General features: G+C 40.6%; 1 protein-coding gene across 1 annotated transcript in view; it reads left to right on the top strand.

Moving 5' to 3' along the window:
- The first annotated feature begins 667 nt into the window (after positions 1–667).
- Positions 668–25,687, top strand: part of LOC6533024 (connectin) — a 132,916-nt gene continuing 107,896 nt past the window's right edge. Inside the window, exons 1-2 of the mRNA XM_015194296.3 lie at positions 668–1,438; positions 14,743–14,769. The gene's annotated coding sequence lies outside the window, so the exon portion shown is untranslated. The remainder of the gene's footprint in view (positions 1,439–14,742; positions 14,770–25,687) is intronic.

Raw genomic sequence — 25,687 nt, 5'->3', positions numbered from 1 at the left:
GCGCCATTTGGAGTCTGTTTGGCCCTTGTTCCTAATTGCTGGCTCCTCGCAAAGCGGACATATCAAAGAGCCTGGATGGGGAGTGCAACTGCAGTTTTGGATTCTGCGCGGGGAGGGGAGGGGCAGGGACCGCTTTTATCTGCTTTGGTCGCCAGCCGAGCGTGGCTCTTATTAATGATTAATTAAAAAAGCTGCTGAAAGGGGCTCGCAGTTCGCAGTTCGCGGATTTTGGTGGGGGGGGTAGGGCGATTATGCCTATGACATATGTGGCATTTAATTGGGCAAACAAAACGAGCGGCCGGTATTTACTTATGGGAGTTCAAGTGGGAAATGGGAGTGAGGGTGGGGGGGTGGTGAGACGAGGAAAACTGAAGCGCTTCCAATGCCACACATTTTAGCTTTTCCATTGCAGAGTGGCGCAAACTAGTTGCGCTTTCCCCGACGCCGAAACGATTGGCAAATGGAACAGACTCTCTTAAGACACTCTCTTTCGTGGTGTGGCAGGTCGCGAATTGCGGAGCAATTTGCTCTGGGCCTCCGCATTTATATACGATATAGGTGGCATCCTATATAGCCGATGTTGCCAGCCGACGGATGATGAGGATGGCACAAAAGAACGAAGCAAGTCGCCGCCAATGCGAAGTTTTTGGCTTGGCCAACTTGCAGAATCAGTCGTCAGTTTGTCCTAAGCGGATTTGGTCGACACGTGTATGTGTATGTTGGTTGCAGATATAGTTATTTCGATTCGATTTCGAGAACGATACCATACCGAGTTCCGATTTTTCTCGTTGTGGAAAATCCAGGCAGTACAGCACAGTAAAGTCGTGTAGATTGGCGCGTGAATTTAACGCTTGGCCTAGGTCACGTATCGCACGTGTTTCTGACAGCCAGCAGGACCTCCCTGGCAGGACCTCCCCCGCAGCAGGATCTCTCTGTGTGCTTTTTCGGCGAGTGTGTGTTGGTGTGTGCCTTTGATTAAGTGTTCGCCTTGCATGTGTGCGGTTGACATTCGATTTACTTTCGCCAAGTTACCGGAATAAAAAAAAAGAATCAAGCAACGGACGAACACTTCCCGCAGACTTTTGCGCCAGTTCCAAGTCCAAATCCCCATCGTGAGTGCATATGTGCGGTCGATATTTGCATAAATTAAAAAAAAAAAAAAAAGAACATAGATAGGAAAGTCTCCAGCGTCCTCGTCCTAATGAGTTTTTAATACTCTGCCGCGCTTCCTGATTGTCTGTGTGGGATAGCAAATATATATATAAAAGGACGTAGAACTACAAAAAAAAACCATTGCCACAGGATTTTCGGTTAATTTATTGAGCCAGCGAAGAGTTTAAAACGTGTTCAAAGCAGACCGACAAAAAAAAAACATTAGCCGCCAAAGAAAACTAATTTGCACTCTGAAGTGAACTGAAAACGTGGAAAGTTTGTTTGGGTAAGTGACACTGATCGAGTTCGAGTTGTTCAAAGTGTAAAGTTCACCTGCGAGTGGGGCTTAATTAGTTTAAAGTTTGTGGGAATTTCACAGTAGCTAGCAAATAAATTTAGCGGCTGCTTGAAAAGAATTAGGGAGAATGAATGATTTGAGCTACCTTAAAAAAGGAAGAGAAAAATTAAACTGCAATGATATCAAACATATTTAAAAATAGTTTAAAAAAACTGTAATTTTACGCAAACATAATAATTTGTATTAAATTGGAATACACTCAAAGTTCGATATTTTTTATAAAATATTTAAATTAAAAATTGCTTTAAAGAGTCATAAAAAAGGGTATTAAGTAACATTTGCAAAAAATTGTTTTAAAGAGTCATAAAAAAGGGTAATAAGTAACATTTGCAAATGTTTTTACTAAATTTACGTTGTGAATCGTAAAGTAAAAACATCAATTGAACGCTTTAAAGGTGAAAACTCAATTTCGCTGGGGAAAACACTCCGCTTCCGTCAGAACAAACGAATTGCGTTCAATATAAATTTCCCTCTCGCCCATTACACTTTCGCCAATACATTTTGCTGTGGAATACCCAAGGCAATTTGCGCATTGCATTGTCAAATATTTGCCAAATTTCAAACGGAAGCTGGAAACATTGCAAATTGAGCTAACAAATGTCCTTTTTACCAATGTCATTTGCACAAAAATTGCATTTTGGCAAACAATGTTGAAATGATGTCGAATGTATTTTGGGCGGGTGGCAAATTCAGACTCAATCTTGGATTTATCGTTAATGAGTGGTGACAGCACCATAACAAAGTTCTCAAAATGCCACTTGAATTATTAATAGAAATTATTAGTTTGTACAACTCAACGTCGGATATCTTTGGGATATGTTTCTTGGCCATATGCAAATCAGGCAATTTCGCAGCTGCATGTTATCAAGGCTGCAGTGCACAGAGAAACATTAATTTGAATTTAAATTTGATCTCTCGCATATCGAATGGCAATTATGGACAGAGAATGGATTCGCATACACTTTTTTTTTTCACTCAGAAATTAATTTCGTTTGATGACTGTGTGTGGAATGTAGGGATCGGGAATCGGGGATTTGGCTCTGTTTGCTTTGGCCTATCAAATAACCTAAAATCGCATGTAACTCAAAACAATTCCAATTAATTCAGCATGTTTACAAACAAATATTTATCTAAGCAAACTCATATACATTTCCTGCATAAGTATTTCCGTTTATCCAAACAGATATGCATTGGCTAAAATGCAGGGGCGGTAAAAATGCAATGACAAATATTAATTAAAATAGCACGACCATCTCTGTTCGATGTAATTAGTTTGTAATGCGAACATCAAATAAAATTTCTTTTATTGGATTACCAGAGTTGTTGGCAAAGTAACGTTTGAAACCCATACCCGTACGGCGAAATGCGATTAAGTAAATATGTCAAATGTATTTGGCCAGGCTCTTTATTAAGGCATTTAAGTTAATTTAAACGTTGTTTGCTTAATGCGTTTTTTATGCACTCGCATGCCGCGAATACTTGATGTATGCCACGCGGCGTATACTTGATGTGACGGTTCAAAACTTTCATTTCACATGCAATTCGCTTACCACACATGCGGCTTACAATTAAAAATAATTATTCCCAATTTACGATGACAACAATTTTCAATTTGAGAATTGCGTTTTAAGCCCCCCATCTTTGCCAAATGGTCGAGAGTGGTTCATTGTAAGGTGGATCAACGTCAATTACGGCGTCTTTGGTCGCTTTTCAATTCAGTTCGCCACCGATAGCGGATGCAGCTGCCAAAGGAAGCCCTGACCATCCGCTCCAATTGTTCCGACGCGCTTCCTTTGCTAAGCAATTAAAAAATATAGAAAAAAAAAGCTGCATTGATTGCAGCTGCCACCGCACACCGACCATGTGGCACACACAGTTCTATAGTTCCAAAGCCGCACGTGTGCTTTTTTATCGATCTCCTATTTTCCCCCGGGCACAAAGGACATAATACCTGGCTGTCGGCGGTGAAGGGTAAAATTGACATGAATTAAGTTGATGCGCTTTGTGGCAAGCAGCTCTTTCTCTGCGAGTCTGATTTATTAATTTTCCATTGTCTATTGTCGTCGACTTAAGTCTCATAGGGCGGGACTTTTGCCGCAAATTAGATGCAAAACTTTGGTAATTTTTTCGCCAGCAAGGAAATTAAAAAGAAAACCAAATATGCCTATTTTCGAGGGAAAGCTTTTCTTTTTTTTACTTACACTTAATCAATAAAAAATGCTTTATACCTTAAATGGGAACTTTGATATGATGTTTAAGCGTAATAAAATTTTTAATTAATAATGATGCGAAATAATCTTTAAATCCTTCCTACTTCATGGTTGCTCTTTTACGAATATATTTTATATTCAATTAAAATTCGCCTGTCCAACTTGATGACTCAGCTAATGGCCTCTTTTCCAGTCACCTGTTGAAATAGACAAATGCCATAGTACTTTGGGCCACTTTTAATTGACTTTCGAACGTGCGTGTGCAGAGTGAGCTGAAGAATGGGGACCGAAATGGCACAAAATTAATGCGGAGAGTTGACTTTTCCGACGTTTTCATTGCCTCATCTGCCACTTTTCATGTCGAGTCACCTTAAAATTCAGTGGCCTTACCTTAAGATCCCCATTTTCCCCACCACCTTGAATCCCATACCTCATGCTTATGCAAATCGCATTTTAATAAACTTGCCTTGCGTCAATTTTCATTTACATTTAGTCCACTGGGGCGTGGTGCCGCTTTTTTCCTCAAAAAAACCCAAAACGATACCAAAAAAAAATCCTAATTAAATTTGAATTTACTTTAAGCATTTGGGGCTTTATTTGCTTTGTTTTTCAGTCTCGCATCCTGCGTGGGCAACATTTACGTTTATTATTTTCCGGCTTTTCTTTTCTGTTGATTGCTCATTAAAATTTGAAATTTCATTTTGCTATACATAAAAACAAAAATAAAAAAAATGGCAGAATTCCGCCAAATTGAATTGAATTTAATATCAGTTTTCTAATGGTTTTGCTGCTCAAGTATTCTCTCTTCTGACGTATGGGGAAAAAAGAAAATGGCCGGGAAATGGGAAAATGCTATGGGGTGCAGCCTTAATCCTTGATGAAAATACGAGTATATGCAAAAATAAATATGGCGTAAGGAGATAAAACGGGCATGCTAGAAAATCAATGCTAAATACGTTAAGTGATTTTTAAAGTACATTTAACAGCGGTAGGCACGTGACTGCCACGCCCCCAGCACCCACACACATGCGCTACCCCTACTCACACATACTCACTCATACATACTCACAAACGGGCACATATCTGCAGCATATTTCTGGTTTTTCGGAAAATATAAAAAATGTTTGGTGTTTTTCGCTTGTTTTGCTTGAGGTCACAGGCTAAAATGGAGGACGGAAGTGGGCGCCAAGTCAAATATGTATGTATGTGTATTGACAAATGTGGAGGTGGTGGTGCTGTATGTGTGTGTTGTGTGTTTGCGGGCGGCAGGGGTCATGAGTTACTGTGGCGACAAACACATGTTTGTAATATCCCTGTTGATTGTTGACTGCCTTCGCTTTTCGACTGCTAGATGCCGCTGATTGCCAACAAAACTGTTGGGGGCTTTCAGGTTGTCCAATAAATATGACACAATTTGTTGGGTAGTTACTTTTAATGGGCAATGCCGTTCGAGGTATGTTTTAATGGCGGATAAGTTGAGTTTTAATACATGCTAAGTGTATAGTACAATTAAGGTGAGTAAACTTACACGAGTTTAAAAATCAATAATCAATCAATAAATATTTCATTATTTTAAACATAAATTGCAACCACAAATTATTAAAGAATGGTTAAAAATTTTTTCACATTCTTCGATTCGAATTCCTTTAGAATTCATTTTCCGTAAGCTGGCCATTTTCCATTCTTTTTCACTTACAATCACAGTTCAAACTAAACCCTTAGACTGCTCCTTTATCGGATTGTTCCAACAAGTTACGCATACGCAGCGGTGGCCAAGTGGCTGACGATAGATTAAGTAGCTGACAAATGCTTTGATTACTTAATCAGGCTGCCAGGATAAGGCCAGATGAGGCGAAACGAGCGCTTAAACGAGCTTTAAATGTGCCCCTGAGTCAGCAGGCGCACAATCGCAATCCCATTTCACATTTCCCATTTTCCAGCGACACCACCCAAACTGTGCAAGTTGCACTTGCCTTTGCAGGATGCAGGATTCACGATGCAGGATGCAGGCTGCAGGGAAACTGCGGAGGGGGCCAGTGGGTGCCAGTGGCAAATTTAATTGAAATTGAAAGCACTTTTGTGTCCTTTTGCCCTGGCTGCTGTGCTGCCTTGACTCTCTCATTCTCTCCGCTGACCCGGCCACCCGACCCGCTCGACTGCATCCAACTAATTTGTGCCACTAATGAATTTATTTGCCACTTGTATGCTGGCAGCGCGGGCGTGGCAGCCACCTTGCGATCCGTTCGCCGAATAAAACAAAATAAATGAAAGTAATATAAAGAGTACGATGGGGGGGCGGTGGTGTAAGAAGCGACACTTTGCTGGCAGCTTCGAGAAAACTCAGTTGAAGCCGTCGACAAACGAAATCGTTTCAAAATTAATTTTCCATTTCACAAGGAAAAGGAGTGAGCGAAATGTCGCCTGCCTTTTGCCTGCTGCCTTTCCACTGCCACTGCTGCATGTGTCGGCAAGCAGCTCGTGTCGAATTACAATTTATTGGCTGCTAAGTGGCTGCCAGCGTGGGCCTTGACACTTTTCATTATACCATCACCTCCTAAATGGCGAATGCAATTTTTCCGCCGCTCCTGCGAGCTAAGTAGCTACTGATATAAATAAAAGAAGGCCAAATGTGCACTTGCAATCTCATTTTTGCACTCCTATAAGTATAATACTCAGCAGTGAATTGTTACAAGCGAGGAATGCATTATTATAACATTAATTGGCATGCGAAAGGTATTTTTATACATTTAATTGTCTTATCCATTTTGAATTGGAATTTTCAGATTTATATAAAAAGTTGGTCAATACTTGTGAAAAAAACAGTTTCAAGAATTTATGCTAACATAAGTTTCATAAAAAGGTTACAATTAAAATCTTTTTGTACTTATTTGAATTTTATTGTAAAGTTAACATATTCTAGGTATGGCTAAAATTTAGAGTAAGAAAAACTTGCCATAGCTACACATTTTTTGCCATTTTTGTCGAGATATTATATACTCTACACCGAATATTTTTGCTTTCCTAGCCCAGTTAGAGTATGCAGCGAATCTTGCAGTATCACGTAAAAAAAAAACACCGCTGTCAAATGCTTACATGGGTAAAATAAGTAATGGCCATTGTATAACTAACAACTGCAGTAACAAAAGTTCACGAGCAAAGCTGAAACGAATTGCATTTTGTTTTCTGCTCAAAGGCAAACATCAGCGGGCAAATAGGAGTAGTTGCTTTAATTTTTAATTAAACATTTGCGAGAGCAGCAGAATTTGCGGCTCCCATGGCTCCAATGGCTCCCATGGCACCCCGAATGCATCAGACAAGTACAGTCCGGGCAATTTATGAAATGCTACCCGAGCATACATACATTGTGCGGCATGATTATTGCATTTTTTTTGTGTGTTTGGCCTCTGAGTTGCGAGTCGGGTTAGGTTTTCAGGTTTGGGGCACGTGCAATCCTCCATTTAATTGAATGGAGGAACAGCTAAACATGATCCGTAATTAGGCTTCATATTTCTCCGTTTCCCGCTCACTGGGGGCCACCTGAAATCCCCAGAATTGCCCCGAAAACAATGGCCGAGGGGTCAGGGGGTTAGGGGAGTCAAAGGGCTGGGTGCCCAGAGTGGACGGCTTTGTTGCACTGCTGCTGCTGCAGTTGCATGTGGACAGAGGCACAATAACTTCTTGTTATTATGCTGCAAGAGTCAGTGCAGGCCAAGTCGGGCCGGGCAACTACCAATTCATATTTGACTGCTACTCGGCAGCAGTAGGCACAGGAAGTACACTCAGAAAATATTTTAGAAATAGGTCTCAATTCAAGCACTAATAAAAAGTAAAGAAATTAGTGCAATTTGGCTAAAAAAGAAATAGTTTCTTATGATATACTGAGATTATACTTATACTAGGTTTTTCTTAGGTTCTTCCACATCTTTTAGATTTTTACATTATCTTTTGATAATTGGTAAGAGAAATTTCTCAGTGTACACATACATGCTGAGACGAAGGACCCACACAGGACTCGACCCGGCCTGTGCACTTGTTGTTTTTTTGCAATTTTCATGAGTGGCACTCGGGTAAAATATACTATTTATTTCGCTACTCTCGCTCCCAGAACGAGCGGCTATGGCTATGATGGCTATGGCCCAAATGAACCACATTCCATTCTGATGTTGGCCCAACTTTTGCGTAGAGGAAGCAGGTGGAATGCATTGTTGTTGGTGTTGCACTTCTACACTTTTGTTGCCTGTTATGTAAAAAGCTCGTTGAGTGAAAAACGTCGAGTTAAGTATGTGTATGTCCCCCGTCTGAAAATGTATGTGCGTGTGTTTCGCAAAAATAAAAAAACGATACGATGCAACAGTCAGTGGAACAGATACACACACACATTGCGGATTAACGTTTTCATTTTAAATACATGTATCTGGTATTAAACTCTCTTTTTACATGTTCAAGAAATCTCCAAAATAGCATTTAAATACCTAGTGAACTTAAATCATTTAAATCACTCATGAATTGTAAGATGTATCTTTAATTTTTAATTGTATATTGTGCTTAGATGTTCTTCTTGTATTTTCGTATATTTTATATAATAATTTAAAGTAACAGTTATATAGGCATCCAGGGGTTAGTTCTCGCTGCACTTACCTAGATATAGTAATGCCACATCCCTGAGCTCGCTGCCTCAGCTCCTTGAGAGGCACTCATCGTGAGCGGCGGACAGGTGAAATAGCAACTAACCACCTTGCCACACAGCCACCCACTCAACTTGTGCCGCATTACCTTGCCCAAAACTGTGGCTATACCGCCGTATATATCTATATATATGTACATATATATCTAGATATGTACATATATGGCAGTCTCAGATCCTGATTCAGTTTCTGTTCCTCTTTCCGTTGCTGTTGCTGCATGTGTATTTGCTTAGTTTGCGTACTCGTTTTTCGTTTTTCATTTTTCGTATTCGCTTTCGTGTCGTGCTTACTGCTTTGTGTGTTGTTTTTAGTTTTAATGAAATGTAAATGTTTAGTCATACACACTGCCGCACTCCGAGTGGCTGTGTCATTAATAGCATGTGTAAGGTGGCTTTTGTGCGACGACGCCGTACAAAGACTCGTACTAAAACATAAAAAATATGGAAAGCGAGGTCCTCGCCTTTTTTTCCAACTTGTTTCCACTGCCCAACAGCAGGTATGAATTTCAAATTAGATGGCGATTTTGCTCTGAAAATAAGCCTTACACAAGTTTAACTCGTACAGTAGTTTTATGAAACTTTTATGACAGCTACACTAATTAATTTTGCCAGTCTGCAATTATTTTATTCAATTGTTTAATACTTGGCAAATTTCGCTACATTTTTTATACAATATAACAAGTTTAATACTACTTTTTTAATGAAAAATTTTATAAAAAGTTGAGCTTATAAGTTTGGGTATTGCATTTGATGTGCAACTGCTGAGCAGTGGAAACATCTCAGCGTTTGAAGTGACGGTTGGCACTGCCGACGGCCTCCACTCGCGGATTGTTTGACAAAATGCCCTAATGAGGCGACACTGTCGAGGACTCTACGGTCTCTGATGTGGATGTGGATGTGGATAAGGAGGATGAGGATGGATATATATGTATAAGGACCGGACGGGGTTCCTGCTAATTGGGCTAGAGCGAGTGCATCCTGGCTAATGCATTCTGACCACTGGCGTATCAGTAAATGCGTTTCACATTTATTGCCGTTGGTTTTCTTTTTCAGCCAAGCACGAACTTAGTGCATTTATGGGAATTGTGCTGCTCGCTCGCAGCAATTTCAATTTCAATAAGCCAAAGTGCGTTTTGTGGTCCGAACTGGATATTTATTAAAAACAACCCATTGCAGCCATTCGCATGGAATTCATTTCGAGAGTCGAAAAGAAGCGTTTTTAGCTCGCAACCGAATGGCAAACAAACATTGGGCAATTTGTACATATTTGGGAGGCACTAGTAGTGTTGACTTTAACACACGCCAGTCAACGTTGACCAAAAATGGGGTGGGTGTGGCTGGGTTTTTGGGGCGACAAAATAGCATTTCCTTTTGGACTTTTTGGCCGCTTGACTTTTGGTAAGCGTCGCTTGTTCGCATTTTCCGCCGGATTTTGTTTACAAGAGCACGCCGCAGAGCACGAAAACAAATTGAAAATGCACCACGACGAACATTGCAGCAATAACAACGGCAACAACAATGGGGCAACAATGGCCAAACTGGACAAATTGGTGACAGCTCTGGTTGCCGAACGTTGCTAGTTGCATTTGTTTGCCTTTGTGCGGCATTGTTGTCAAATTTATTAAGTTACTCACACGCCGCTCCCCGCTTCTTGGCCACTTCGGCAGCAGCCAGTGACAAGTGCTCCCCAGTTCCCAATGGCCACTAGATGTTTGGAACCCGTCTCAAATAGGATACCTTCCCCAGGCGCCAGCATCATATCAATGTTTGCTATTTGGCCGCCATCGTAACACAAAAATTCCTTTGGGCTGTAAAGAGCTTAGCAGAATAAATTTGTACAAACACACTTTACTTTGATAGAGAAATAAATATATACGATTTTAAATACATTTTGTCTTATTTTTTATTTTAATATATATATTTTTTTGGCCACCATTATCAGTGATTTCAAAGCCATAGTGATGGTACTGTATGGTAGCCAATAGTACCCTGATCCCACTGTTACTGAGACTTATGTAAGACTGTGTACTGTGGCGCGCATTTGCCACTTGTCATTGAGTGGCCCGGCATGCAGAAAGACATTTCCCGGCGCTTTCCTTCCACCCGCCACCAACCTCCGCCAGCTTTTCCTTTTCCCAGCCAGCAGCATCTCATTTCCCGTTCGGTTCGCTTTCGGGTCACTTCTTTTGCGCCGTCAATAGACATTTGGCTATTGAAACTTTTGCAGCTAGGAAACCCGCACGCACACACGTGCTGCCATGTTGCTATGGCCATGGAGCATGGAGCAGGGAGCATGGAGCATGGAGCACATATCCCACTTCTTGGGAGCTGGCTGGCTCTTGTCACTCTGGGCCATAAATATCCGCCTAAATATGCTGGTCAGGCCAGCTGAGCTGGCTGCCTTAGGCCAAAATCTGTCTTAATATGTGCGATGTGTTGTCTGTGTTCTCTGACTATATATATATATAGTAGATATACATATATACATTTGTCGAGTGGGTGTGCGACTGTGTGTTTGCGGGATTTATGTTTGGGGCCAAGTTGTAAGCGCCAATGTTTTTTATGCTTAACTTAAAGACATCGTAAGTACTTTCTGTGCACTTCCCAATGAGGCGGATTTTTTGTGCTTTAGCAGAGAGGAAAATTCTTAAAAACAAAACAAACTTGAAACTATATAACTATAGTATTTTAGAAATATGTGCTGAAAGACTTATTTAATAAAAAATAATATTCTTGGATGATGCGTGAATTTTCAAAAATTTCTACTGGCTGCCATGAGCCATTTATTTATTTTAGTGCACCAAATCACTTCCAACCCCCTGCCGCCCACGCACAGCAGATGCTCCTTGTTGTTGCCGCTGCCACTTGGTTGTTGGTATTATTTCTGGTGGCACTTGAAGTCTGCTTGTGGGATCGCCTCCAGGACGTTCAACTTGCTACCGTCTTGGGGTCCTCGATGTCGTCCTTGTTTGTTGTTCTGGGGAACTGTTTTGCTTGTGTTTTATGGTCAGTTCTAATGTGCTCCTTCGCTTTGTGTTGCCGCTGCCAGTACCGCAGTGTGTGCTTGTGTTGAAGTACTTAGTGTTAATAAACTTTTATAAATATTCTCTTTGACACTTTTAGCACGAAATAAAACTGACAAATAAATCTGATTAATCATTGCACTTTGCGCTGCGTAATAGCATTTTATCGCATTTTATTCGGTGCCTGGCGTTTACTTACTTGTGACCCCGACACGTGTACGAATCTGAGATAATTTCAGCAGAGGTAGCAACTTTTTGCTGGCCAATCCATCAAGTTTTTGGGGGGGGGAGGGGTCTAGGTGAAAAAGTAAATTCGAAATATTTTTTTGATTGCCATCAAATTGAATTGGTCGTGGCCGCTGGTCTGCTGGTTTATTGTATTTGAAGGCGTGGTTATTGGCTCCAGTTGAGCGGCTTTATTACACGGTATTCCATAGATGTATATCGCAGCATTTCAATGGCTGTTTGCCAAACAAAATTGTTTGATAACAAAACCGTTTGCAAGAGGTGCCCATGAACCCTGCCAGCAGCGTACTCATCAAATGCAATGAAAAAATCCGGGAGCAGCCGGGCACCCAGGCACCCAATTGGAGCTGCATCCTTTTCCCCGGCGAACAATTCTAGGCAAATACAATTTTGAACGCATCACAACACGCAAACACAATCACAAATGGGTGGGGCTACTACGGTGGTGTTGGTTTTTCGGCTACTGCAGATCGGAAAGCGGGTCCGGTGGCAACAGAAAATGGAGTGTCGGAGCAGCACTTGGCCATTGTCCGTCAGGCTGTCCATTCGCCATTCCCCAACTACATAGTACATGCTGGCCATTGATATGCGCCGCTGTTTTTTTTTTAGACGTGTTTCTAGTCAAGTTGATTCCCAAATTGGGAGTGTTTCAATGTGAGAGTGGTCAGAATTAAAAAAAAAAAAAAAGTGATAGGAAAAGTTGCTATAGTTATAATTATATTATTTATTTAACAGCCTTTGAATAGCTTAACCCATGTATTGTTGAAACCGAAATACGTTAACACAGGGTATCAAATAGTCCGGAAATGCTCTTCCGTTCGTCTCCTTCTCCATTCTCCCTCTCTCCCCTTCCCGTTCTCGTCCTGCGACTCCGTTTCTGTTCGCAGCCTCGCGAAGAGGTCACACTTAATTTCCGCTCCCAGTCGTAGCATACTTTTTTGGGTCTGTTGCTCCTGCTGCTGCTGTTGCTGCTGTCATTGCCGATGCAGCCCTGTGCTTGGTCCTGTCAGTTGCGCTGAACTTTCAACATCCGCTTTTCATTTACGCACACACATTGAGGCACACGCACGCCATTTGGCCTGTGTCCTCTCGCTTCGTCTTGTTGTTGCTGGCAACATCTGTTGATTATTTTGGGCGCTGCCTTCTTTTTTTGCACTCTACAATGCAGCGGTGTGTGCTGTACATGTGGCTTGTTTATCGCTCACGCACACATACAGTCACATGACAGAAGGTGGCTCAAAGTTTTTTGTGTGTGCATTGCGTCTTTTTGCGTTCTTTTGGTGCTTCCCCTTTTTTGCATCTCTGCTCGCACACACACACACACACATACACATATGCGCACATGTCAGTGGCAAAATTGATTATGAAATGATTTATTGGCCTCAAAAACTGCTTCAATATTGATTAAAGTTACTGTTTCTCCCTCTCGATTTTCCACGCTTTTCCTCTCGTTTCGTATCATTCATTTTTTACCGCTTTGCGGCCATTTCCGAGGCGCGGTCTATGCGGCGTATGCGTAACGTTTGTCATGGCATTTTATAACAACCAACTCCCACGTTTTTTTTTTGGCCAACCGTTTAAATGCATTTTCGCAAGCTACCAAATATCCGCAGTAAAAAATTAACAAAAAAAAACATATTTTTTAAACTGCATGCATTTTTCGACAAAGTTCATACTTGCGGGTTAGAGAAATACGTATTTGTCGCAACAGCAAGGAAATTCGGCGAAAAAAATTGGATAAAATATCTTTTGTGTCGCAGCAGCCGGGAATTTGCGCAGATGAATTGAGTGTGTATTGCTTTTAATAAAGGGATTATTTATCCAGGCTTAAATCGGTTAATTAACGCAATCATTGTTATGAATAAAAATCGAACCATTAGTGGCTATAGGTTTTTTCAAATGCAACCAGTCCAGCACAGATTAAATATTTGCTTACTTTGTAATTTTACATAAACGGATTCTTTTGATAGATAAGGTCTCATGTAAATAAATATTTCATAGTTTTTAGTGCATAAAGCATACAAAGTATTGTTTTAGTAATTTATCTACATTATTCTGCAATTAATATTGAGCGGTGAATTCAACTATATTTGTCATAAATGTTTTGTAAGCCAGCAGTTTTAAAATGCATTTTATGAGAAATAAAGGCATTTTTTATACATTATTTAATTTCTAATAGTTATATACAACTTTAACTAAATGCCATTTTAATAGCGGATATTCCAATTTGTGTTGTTGAAAGGATCTTATTTTTTAACAGAGTACTTTGTTTGTCGGCTACCTTTGAAAAACCCTTTTAAGATTTGTTTTAGTTCGGTGCCATGCATTTTGTATATGTCCATGATATTTCATAGACATGGTTGTTGCTGTCCTCGGTCCAGTTTTTGCTGTTCGTCCTGTCAGCGGTTGTCAACACAAAAAGGTGCACAGCTCATGCCATCCAAACAGGTGTGAAGCCCGGTGATTGGATGCTTTGTGGAGGATTGGGGGAGTTGAGTGGAATGGGGCTAGTGGATATGTCAGATGAGTTTTGTTTCAACACATTTGGAGCGTTAAATCATTCATGTTGATTTAATTATTTTACGTTGTTGATTCAATAATTTTTTTATTTGATTTATTTATTTATTTACACGTTGGCACGTTTTGAGGAGAACCGTTTTTGTTGTAACTGCTGCTGCTGCTGATATTTCGTTGGTCGCTTTAAGTGACATCATCAATCAATCACGTCACTTATGACAGCCGTCGTGGTGCTCTATATGAATACTGTATGCATAATGCTCAAATTTGGTAATGACAGAAAAAAACGAGATCTGCATGGCAAATTGCTGTGAAATTAAAATTACATTTCGCCGAGCTCTGATTAGTGCAATAAATTTCTGTTGACTGCTGAACAAATGAGTTATGGCTTAATAATTATGTGCAAATAAATGCAATGCGAGAATTACCTTTAAGTGGCACGATTAAAGTTAATATATATGCAAATATATTTTTGTTTGTTTTATTAGTTTATTAACACTACAACTGGGGCAAAACTAAAATTCTCATGTTCCCATTTTCCATCTATTGCAGCTCTCTGGAAACTTCGTCTTTACTCGGGTAAGCATTAAAATAAATAAAATTCAATATACGTTTTTTTTTTGAAAAGTTTTTTGGCCAAGTGGTGGTGGTGGAAAATGGGCCGCGGATAATGCCAAAAACGACGCCGGCTGATTAAGAGTGCAGGGCGTGAAATGCAGTTCGCGATAAATTTAAATGATTTCCATCGAGGCAGAAACCCAAATGGCACTTGCTCAGCTCGGCTCCCATTGTTGTCCTCGTTGTTTTTGTTTTTGTTGCTGTTGGCTGGCTGGCTGGCTGGCAGCGCCTTTTGGATTTATTATTATGATTTGAAAGTGCATAAACCACTTGAGGGCGATTCGGATTCGGAGCAGCGCATTTCGCTGCATAATTGGCACAATCAGCCAAAGGCGAGCGCGATAAAATCCGCGAACCCCTCGAATCACCCACTCAAAAGGCAGTGGCGTAGGCAGGGGGGAAAAGGGGCATTTGGCAGTTCTTATGAATAGGTCAACAACATCTTAAAACAGAACATAAGCTTGTCTTACTATAAACTACAAGAATGTTATCTTTAATACTCGTAATACAAACATATTTATCAATGAAAAGCAGCTTCAAATGAATTGCATTAGTAAAAGGAAAGAATGGAATAAGGAAGAATTTTTAAATTTGATATAGCTGATAATGACTTGTGAGCTTGTAAGCTGTAATAAATTAATTGTCAAATGAACCCCCATTAAAAATTCATGGCACTTCACTGCCTGCTCCTTTTGAAAACTTCAAGTTGTCCGCTTCGGTCTGAGCTGAGCTCTTTTGGGGTTGGCTTTTCTTTTTTTTCTCCTTTTTTTTTTTTGCTGCCTGTGTTGATTTTCCAACCTTTTAATTAAGTGACAGGACGAGGGCAAGGCGCCAGTTGAGTTGAGCTCAAGTTCCAGCTGCATTATAATGACGTAGGACCACTAAAGTGGGGGCGTCGCATCGAGACTTTTAGTCCGCAAACAAATCGCTCGCAAAACAAACAAACAAACAAGCAGACAAACAACCAAGCAAGTAAGCAGACAAACAGACAAACAGACTAAGGACACGGGCAGACAGTGATTGAAAGAAGTCTGCACACGTGCGCACAGGTGCCCATCGCCGGGCGCTCATTAAAATGCAACTGTGTGCGGTAATGGCCAAAAAGGGAAACGTGCAATAAAAGCAGACCCAGAAAAAACAGTAGTGAAAATGTTGGAAAAGCGCAGAACATAGCATAGAAATACATTTCGCTTTATGCAAATGCATAAAAAATACCACAGACCAAGTGGAGGCAAATAAGCGAGTCGGCAGCAGGCAGAATCAGCAGCAGTGCCAAAAACAAAAAAACAAAAATCCACGCAAATGGAGCAAATGCGGGAGTATATCAAAAATCCATGTCGGCGTCTATCTCCTCCTGCTCCCAATTGCGTCTGCCTGGAATGGAAATTCGCTGGATCTGCTGCTGATTTTGCTTCTGCTGCGCGTGTTATTTCAGCCAAAAAAAACAAAAAAAAAAAACGCGCCAAATAAATCTAAAATGTTTTAAGACCAAAAACACAGTGAAAGATATTTGTGAAAAGACGCAAAGAAACGGTAAGCGCATTGTTGTTTTTACAAAGTAGAAGCTTTAACTTTATGTTTCCTAAAGTCTGCTTTAGAAACGTATTTCCTCTAAGAGAATGTACCTTAAATTTCCAAAAGTAAAGTACCAAAATTTGTACCTTAAACAGGATACATAACTAATACCCATATTAAATAGGCTTTAAGCAATAATTTCGCCTGCAGGTGTGAAATGCATAATACATAATCCAAAATACACATTGATAATTATCAATGCCCTTTGAGAGGCTTAACATGAAATTAGGAAAGTGAGTTTGGGCTAATCCGAATATTTCAAAGGCCCAAAAGCTAAAATGAGTATATTTTTTGTTCTTTTGCAAATTTCACGCTCGATGTAGGATGTTCGGTGTAAGATGTTTTAAAAGAGCCAAGGGCACAAATTAAACAGGAATGGAATGCGGACTGTGTTTCCGGAATAAGCTCAGTTTCTCAGACTTAAATTGGTTTGAAATTAGAAGCCTGTTCGTTTGCTTAAGTGCCCCCTTTTTCCATTTTCGCAATGAGTGCCAGGGCTAATCAGGCGAACAGCTGATGGCCAAGTGGGTCGAACCGAAAACGCTTTGGGTCAGACAAACATCAATAAATTAGAAAATGAATAAATAAATAAGCTTCGAGCCTGGCCCACTCACACACACACCACACATACACACAGTGGAAGAGGGGGCGGTAAATAAATCACCACAATAAATCTTTGGCACGCAGTTGAGAGCGTTTTGTGGCTGACCCACCTCCCATGGCCTTAGCACATTTTTCCGCTTGTAACTATAAATATATTTATGCATGCATGACATAAGTTTATCCGGAGTGGATGAGCAGCTCCTCCGGATGCGCCTCCAATGAAATCCTCGCAAGCTGCAAAGTGGCAAAACTTTAAGCAACTTTGGGGCAACCGCAACACCACACTCAATAGACGACAACTGCCACTGTCACTGGCACTTGGAAAACGTTGGCCGGGAAAATCGCATTAATTTCACAAATTTGAGTGGCAAAAGTTTGAGCCGGCATCAGGCACTTGAAGTTAAACACCATTTAAAGACAAAAGGATACACTTTGAAGGCGGAACAGAAGGCTCAATTGTCTACATTTAATACGGGGTGATTTGCAGTTGCCGCTTGTGAAGTTAAAAACTTCAAATAGCTTTGAAAGATCCTGTTACACAGAGCCCTGATAGTTAGGAATAAGAACAGGAAAAATTTCTTAAATTTATAAATTACATAAATTTTTCATTGAATATCTTATATATATATACAAATATTGTAGACCAATTATAAATAAGTTGAACTAAGGCCGTATTTTCAGGGGATTTATGTTGCTTCTTACTATTTATTATTGAGAAGGAAATCAAGAAAAGCTTCAGCTTCCTATTAAAACGCATAGCTTGCAGCCTAATACAAAAATAATCTCAAGTTAAAAATTCCATAACAAACCAGGCTCCTTGTGGAGCCGAAAATCTAGGCACGCAATTCAAGAACATCTTTTTCTATGAATTCTAAAATTACAAAGTGAAAGGAGCTCGCAATTTATAAAATAAATTCCAGTTGGACTTAAGAAATTTGCGGCTTCTATTTTTAAATCTGAAAGTCAAATTAGCCTTCTTGTTGCCTGTCAATAAAAGGCCATGTTCAATTTATTTTGCTAACAATTTATTCATATTTTTAATGGATCTTTCAAGCCTGCCCAGCAGCAAAAGCAAATAAATATTTTGCAACGACTTTCTTTCAATTTCTCTTGTAGTTCCTTTTTCTTTTTACTTTTTTTTTTATATATAAATTTACACTTTTGGTGAGGATTTTCTTTTCTGTCGAATCATGCGGCCTGAAGAGTTTCTCCCTGGCAAACGAGAAGGCTTTTTTGTTGGAAGCAGTCAAGCCGCAGCCATTAGCTTAATTTGTTTAATTAATGAATTTGCTGAAACTTGTTCCGTGATTTTATCCTTCCATTTTTCCTTATTTTTTTCTTAACGAGTGTGTGTTTGCGGGGGCATTTAAATGGAAATTCGTCTTCGCAAGTAGGCACACATACCCACAAACCCAAAAATTAAGGAAATTAATCATACGCACTGTGTGCCCGTTGAAGAGAGCGAGGGACAGAAGTCGAGTCAACTCCCAGTCGACTGCACAGTAAATTTTGTATTTTCCACATTTACTCGTTGAATATGCACTCAATTGGAATTTATGTGATTTGTGTGCTCAAGGACCTGTTTGGGTTATCAACAACACGGCAGGCTGTGTGTTGCTGTTGCTCCTCCTGCCCAGAAAATCTCTTTGCCTAGTCCATGACTTTGGACTTTTCGCTTATACGCTCATACGGAAAATATATACACACACATAAACATGCTTTTCGGTCTTTTAATTAGCAGCCCTCTGAATGTCTGGGCAAATGTGTTAGCAAAGTTTTGGGACATTTTAATATTGTCATCATCCTCATAATTGAAGTAAATCAACATAGCTGCTTTAGGCATAGAGCTCCATGTTCCGTCTTTTTTCTTGTTTTGTGTTGGCGTGACCCAAACTCTTTTTGGTATTTCGTTTATACATTTTGTGTGTGCTACTTTTTACCCAACTTGTTGGTTGTTTCGCGCTTCTCTTTTTTAGTCGTAAGTGGGGTTTTTGGTTTTTCATTTTTATTTTTTTACGCCACTTTGTGTGCTACTTTTGGGCCCAGAAAGTGTGTTGCCCTGCGTTTACCTTTATAAGCGGCTTTTGGCCAATTTACAGGAGTACGAGGACGGTGGTTACGACGTGCGTGGGCCATCCCCTCCGCCTCTGGCATCCTTTTAGCCATCCTTTTAGCGGCAATTTTCGGTCGGTTGTCGTCGGTTACGGTTACGGTTGCCGGTTGCCAGTTGCCGGTTATCATTTATGGCTTACACATTTGCCTAGACTTTGTTTTGTTATTGCAATTAGCAGCAGGCATAATGAAGTTGGCTAATTGTGGAACCGCCGATATGGGCAAAGGGCGCTAAAACAATTTACGGTTAGCCATAAAGCAATTATGCAAAGCTCCTTTAAAGCCAAAAATAAACTAATGTGCATGTGGAGTGATGTATGGCCAAAGATTTACACAAAATTTGGGTTCAAATTGGGCAATTCACATAATTGTAGTTTGTGTGCAATAAATATTTATTCCTGTGCTTCATACAATTTATATATATGTTTTCACTGTGTAACATTACATTTCATATAATAAAATACAATAAATAATTTAGACTGTTATATTTTTTCGTGTGTAAGCGAAAAGAGAACCAAAGTAATCCATTCCATTGGTTTATTTTAATGAAATGTTCCACCAATGATAGACATTTTAAATGCCAGTAGATGTCATCATTTATGCGATAATGTTTTTGGCCCAGCAAATGCGAAATTCGATTTTTAACCAGCGGCAGGAAAAATAACAACAATAATGCCGGGGAATCACTATCAAACCGAGCGGACAAACGTGCGGACCACCAAAAAGTTTTTACGAGCGCGCTCAACCAAAACAAAACTTGGATTTGCATATTATACAAATTTTACCCACACACACTGTGCGGCAGTTCTCAACATAGCAGACCAAAATTCCAAAATTGTATCCCTGTGTGTCCTGTGTGAATTTAATGGCTGCAACGACAAGCGACAAAACTGAAACTGCGGTTATTTAGTACGCAAAGCTATTGATGTACTTTATGCGCAAGCAATGAACTTTTAATGTGAGCATTGCCAAAAGCAACAAGGCCGCCAAAAGTGGCAGGAGGAAGTGGCAGTGCCAGTGCCGTTAGTGATATATCAGTGCTAAGCGCTCCCGCGAAGCCATCCAACGCCCACAAAACTGGGAACTCTGGTGGGGGATGGAAAAGCAGGAAAGCTACCAGATTTACTTGCGAGTTTCCTTGCCAGAGTTTCGTATTTGAATCTTTTTGGGTACACCTTAAAAAAGCGTACACCTGAAGCAGTGTTGGGAGCTGGAAATAGGCGTTGGCCAGTGTTGTAAGCGTTAATATGATGATAAGTAGTGTTGTAAGCTTAATATGATAGTTAAGATAACTTGGAACGTATTCAATTTCTTCCTTTACTTTATTGGTAGTTCTTTGAATACTAGAGCTACATTTTTTTCAGTGACAAATGCGAACTGTGTATAAATATCAAAAGCTGAAGGTGAGGAGACGTGGCTAGTTTCATTCAGCCTGTGGCGACATAAATAACACCGAAACCCCAGCAACAAAAACCAACTAACAACGAAAAGCTTCGGCTAGACATGACTGCTTCATGCGACTTACGAGTTTTGTACGCGGTTGCCTTTTCTTCGGTGGTTATGTTTTTATACCCGTTTCTATTGGAGTAAAAGGGTAAACTAGATTCATTGAGAAGTATGGCAGCTCGTTTGACCCTAAAAGGTTGATCAGGATTACGTTCAGAGTCGTTTTACCCATTCCTTTTACTTCAACTAAGCCTACTTGTATCCCAAAAACAACCACTCCACCGTCTAGCCATCTCTACCTATTTCTAAAGCAAATATCGACTAGAAACTCTGATAAATTAAAAATGAAAATAAATTGTCAGTTTAGTATCGTGTTTCATAACTTTCGCCTGACTTATTTTCTGCGCTTTTTATCTCCTCAGGCAACCACTTCCATTATCAAAGAGCTTGCTAACCGCTGCTAATAGCATCCATTTATCCTCGTACGTATCCACCCCGACTAAGTTTGAGTAAAAAAGTGGCTTCCATAATCGCAAAGGATGGGCCTTTCGCCTTCCAGTTCTTCGTTTTTAAGCCACATGTGCACAGTCTCCATTTTGCATCTGTGTGTGTGTGTGTGTATGTGTGTGTGGGGTCGCCTAATTAATTGCTGCCACGTTGAAAATATTATTTTTAATTGTGTGTTTATGCACAGAGCCACAGGAGAAATAAGGAGAGGCATTTAAAAACGGAAGCCATCCGGAGTCAGGTTGGTTGCCATCCAAAAACCGCTCAGCTGCTTTTCCACTTTTCCATTTTCCAAGCAGCCTCCAAATACTCGTATATAAACACAGACACACAGCCACATGGCTCGAATATTTATGAAAATTATCCTTTCGCTGTGGCTTTTTAAGATGCTCATAATTTATCTTAAAACTGAGTTTAGTGTGTCGCCAAGTGAGCTACGTTTTATGGGTTAAGCAGCCATACAGACAAACATAAATTGAAAGCCAAAAACAATCTAAGTAAATACTGCATCACAAACATAAAAAGGTATATAAAAATAATTATTAAGGTATATTAAGTAATAGAGCTTCCCAAAAAACTCGTAGTCCCCCAATAATGCACTCTATTTATTTTTAGGGTAACGATAAAAGTGGTTTCTATAATTTTCACCAGCACTGTAGTGATAAACAGATTTTCCTATATGGTAGTCGAGTTCGTGTTTAATGGCGGAAGCTGTTTAGTGTCACGGCTTGCCTCATAAATCTCAGACTCTACCTCTCTCTTTCTTCGGATCGTAGCTCTCGCTTGCTCACACTGCATAGTGTCAAAGGGTGTTGGGGCAGCCGACTGTGATGCTGCTTTTAATTGGTTATCAAAGGCGGCCAAATAAACCTGGGCTCTCAAATATTTACCCAACGCCCAGAAAGATTTTTGGCAACGAGTGCTGCCAGTTGACCAGGCTAAAGTCATTGGACGCTTTTTTGGCGGAGGAGTGGATGGTGGGTGGGTGGAAGGGCGGGATGGGGGGATGGGTGGATGGCTGGTTGTGCAAGGCCATTAAATAAACGCAACGCAGCGCAGCGTTTCGAGTGGTTTTCCCAAAGTAATTTCCACTTTGAGCCAGCCAGACCAGACGATGGCATCTTTAGTCATCAGCTGCATAGGCACTGTAAAAAATTGGTAGTTATTCAGTTTCTCTCTCCCCTCATAAATTTCTTTAGCTATAAGACACTTTAATTTTCCTATAAAACAATACTTTAAATTATGTTTACACTAATATAACAGTTTTAAGTAGGAAGTCGGCTATAAATATTAGTAATATTTTAAAAGCGAGCTTAACAAATCTTTTAAAAAACTTTTTAAATGAAAAACAAAAAAACAATTGCATTTTTTAAGCTTATATAGTTGTTCCTCAATGTTGGGTGCAATGTAAGCCCGAGGTTTTAGCATGTGTCTGATGAGCGGAGAGCTCTGAAAGCGGTTACCTTCACAGGTGTGTGTGTGTGTGGGTGGGTAGAAGGGCTCTTATCGCCTGCGCCTCGTCCTGACAGGATATGAGTATTTAAATTTATCGCAGCTGTCGTTCAACGTTTGTGGCAGTTTGTGTACATAAATTAGAGCTTGCACCTTGCCGTCTTCTGACATTTTCCCCAGGTAGCCAAGTCTAAATCAAGCCTGATGGCAAATCGAAGCCAATAATTGAGTGTTGCCATGTTTGGTTAGAGGCAAATGGCAACTTGAATTGCAGTTAACAAACATTTACCTGCCTGAGCATTCAGTTGTATGGGGTGAAGAAGAGTGGGAAGTGGGGGTGAGACCTAGGTGAATGGATCGCTTTGGTATCGGGGCTTCGGTGTGTTAAAACCAACACCGGACACATCAAACAAAACCGAATCCAAATCCCTGCGTTACTTTTTGCTTTAAATGAAATTCAAGCAATCAACGCTAATCGGATCAATTCGTGAATAGATCGAGTGTGTATTTGAATAAGGGTTTCTTGTTTTTATTGCTGCCTTGTGTGCGCTTCGCTGCGCTTTTTGCTTGCCACTTTTGTCTGGGTCGCTCTCTTTGTTTTCGTATTGTTCTTTTCTTTGCATTAATTTGCATTAGCGCAAAACTTTTGCCTAATGAAATAAGCAGAGTAATCGATGTGACTCGATGTGCCCTTGCTATTGTTGTTGTTGTTGTAACTTAAGCTAAGCGACCACGCCCCCTCAGCCCTTTCCAACTTATTTATGTGTGTGTGTGTGTATTTGTTCAAGTGTCGTATCGGTTGCGGCTGTGGCTTGGCTGAATGCCTTCGCATTGGTGAACGTGTGTGGGTGTGAGTGCAAAAGGAAATGGCTGTGCGAGTGTGTGTGTGTGTATGTGCGGTTGAAAAACGGCAATTCAATTAATTTCCGCCGCTGCTTAAAGCCGTAATGAGCATTTAAATTGCTTTTGAATGGGCTTTGCGGTGCCAGCAATTGTCCATAAAGGCATCGGAAATATGCACCATTCGCTTCCTCGCATTGAACATGAAGTGTGCTAAGTGTAACCATTAACAAATTAACTGCGCTGCTCAACATAAGACCAGTTTGAATACCATGTACTTAGCCCACTATAAAGTCAAGTCATTGCGTTTGTAAACTACTTGTATCTTATTTAAACCGGCAGCAGACAGCATTTCCAAGTTTAAGCAATGGAAATATTCGTATTGAAGTTCTTACGTGGTCATAGTAACATTATTAGTAAGTGTAATGATTTAGTTATAAAGGTAAAAACACAGATACTCCATGTTTTCTATCATGTAATCATAGATATCTTTTGGTAATGGGAAAGCCGCAAAGGATGCCCAAATAGCCCGAGGGTCGATGATAAATGTCCGAGTGCTCCTTGTTGAATTAATCCCTGCCACAAATCAGATGGAGCCGCAACCAGTTGACCAATCGAGCCATAATTGTCAAGGAGGCAACTGTTGATCAGCATAATCCCACATCGGGTGACACCTGTCAGCAGAGGAACCAAAAAGTTGGCCGGTCCAAAGATTTATGTGCCACGATGCGGTGTCCATTAAGTCAAAAGCCCGGACATTTTCGGGTGTTGCGAACGCGTACATAACCTTTTAACATTTATTGAAGTTTATTGAGGTCCGAAGCGATTTGGTATGCGTGCGATGGTCTCACACCCATTACTCAAAGGGCATTCGAACCCATCTGTCTGTGTGTGAGTGTGCGAGTGTCTGAGTGCGGATTGTCAACAAATTAATCAATGTTTATTTGCTAAGTAAGTTCGCCCTGGAGGCGGACAACCGGTTATCCTGGCCGTAGGGGGTCCAGGCCTTGTCCTGTTCGCCAATGTTTTGTTTCCTTTCGCCATTTCCCCACTTCCGGCCATGCGTGTCTGTGAGCGAATGCGTGCGTTTGTGTGCGTGTGTGTGTGCGCGCGTTAGCTCGTCCTTTGTGCCTTTGTATTTGTGTAACTAATCGCGTTAATAGAGTGGATAATGTGCCGCAGGTATGTTGGCCGGCGCAGCGCCTTCGAATGCCAACGGTGAATGGTAAACGGTGGCCATGGAAAGTGTTTCGTTTTGTGCACCAATCAAAGGAATTCCCCCCCCTCGGGCAGCCCCCCCCACCAGTAAACAACGCCTCTGTGCTCTATTTGTGTCTCCTTGCGTGTGTGTGTATGCGTGTCTGATTAGGCTGTGTTTAACGCCTTCGTTGTTGGTATTTCCCTGGCCCATCTTGCTGAGTTTTAAGTGTCCTTTGATTGGTTAACGGGGCGTATACGTAATATTCAATTTGGCCAAATTACAGGGCCCGAGGTCTCGTTTAATTCTATTTTTTTTTTTTGGTTCTGTGTGTGCGTTTGGCATTTAAGCTACTTGATTGCCATTGAATTGTGGGCGTTGGTTGTAAAAATTACACAGATTAACTTAACGAAGCGGAATGAAAAATAGTTAATTTCATCATAAAGTCAAAGGTAAGGTCATTAAACATTTATGGCGTTTTTGTAATTAGTGTGAATATTACGAAATGCAAAATAGTTAATACAGAGATTATAAACGTATAGTATAAAATAAAAATGAAAATATTTAAAAAGGTTCCAGTACGGTTAATACATTAAATGTGTAATTGAAATTCGCTAAACATTTTAATGGTATTGCTGCTTGAATCCATTTACCCGGCAACTTCAATTACAATGCTCATTTGCTTGCACAAGTCCTTTGTTTGTTATCCCAGTTGAAAAAGCAAATCTCAGCACAGAATATGCAAAATCCGCAATCCACTTGAGTCAAAGCACACACTCACACACACCCTTACATTTAACGAGAGCAGCTCAGAGCCGAAACCACAACGAATACCTATCGAATAACGTTGCGTATGTGTGATATTGCGGTGCTCAAGCGAGCGCAGCAAATGGGCATCAAATGACGCAGCAACATTGTCAAAGCAATCGTAACAAATGAAGTCAACAGCCTGGCATGGCCGGGCTTTTGCTGATTTTTTAAAGGCATTCGTTGCATGGTAAGCTGTAATGCAACGCCCACGCAGAGGCCACAGAGGATCCAGGACAACCAGGACAACCAGGGCAGGCAGGATTGGCAGGACTGGCAGGACACCGCCAACACATTACTAATATGAGTCGGCTCCGCCTCGATGTCATCGCACCAACA

Source organism: Drosophila yakuba, chromosome 3L, assembly GCF_016746365.2.
Source record: "Drosophila yakuba strain Tai18E2 chromosome 3L, Prin_Dyak_Tai18E2_2.1, whole genome shotgun sequence".
In the NCBI taxonomy this organism is placed as follows: domain Eukaryota; kingdom Metazoa; phylum Arthropoda; class Insecta; order Diptera; family Drosophilidae; genus Drosophila; species Drosophila yakuba.
The sequence above is the reverse complement of the archived record's forward strand: the minus strand, read 5'-3'. Positions and strand labels throughout refer to the sequence as shown.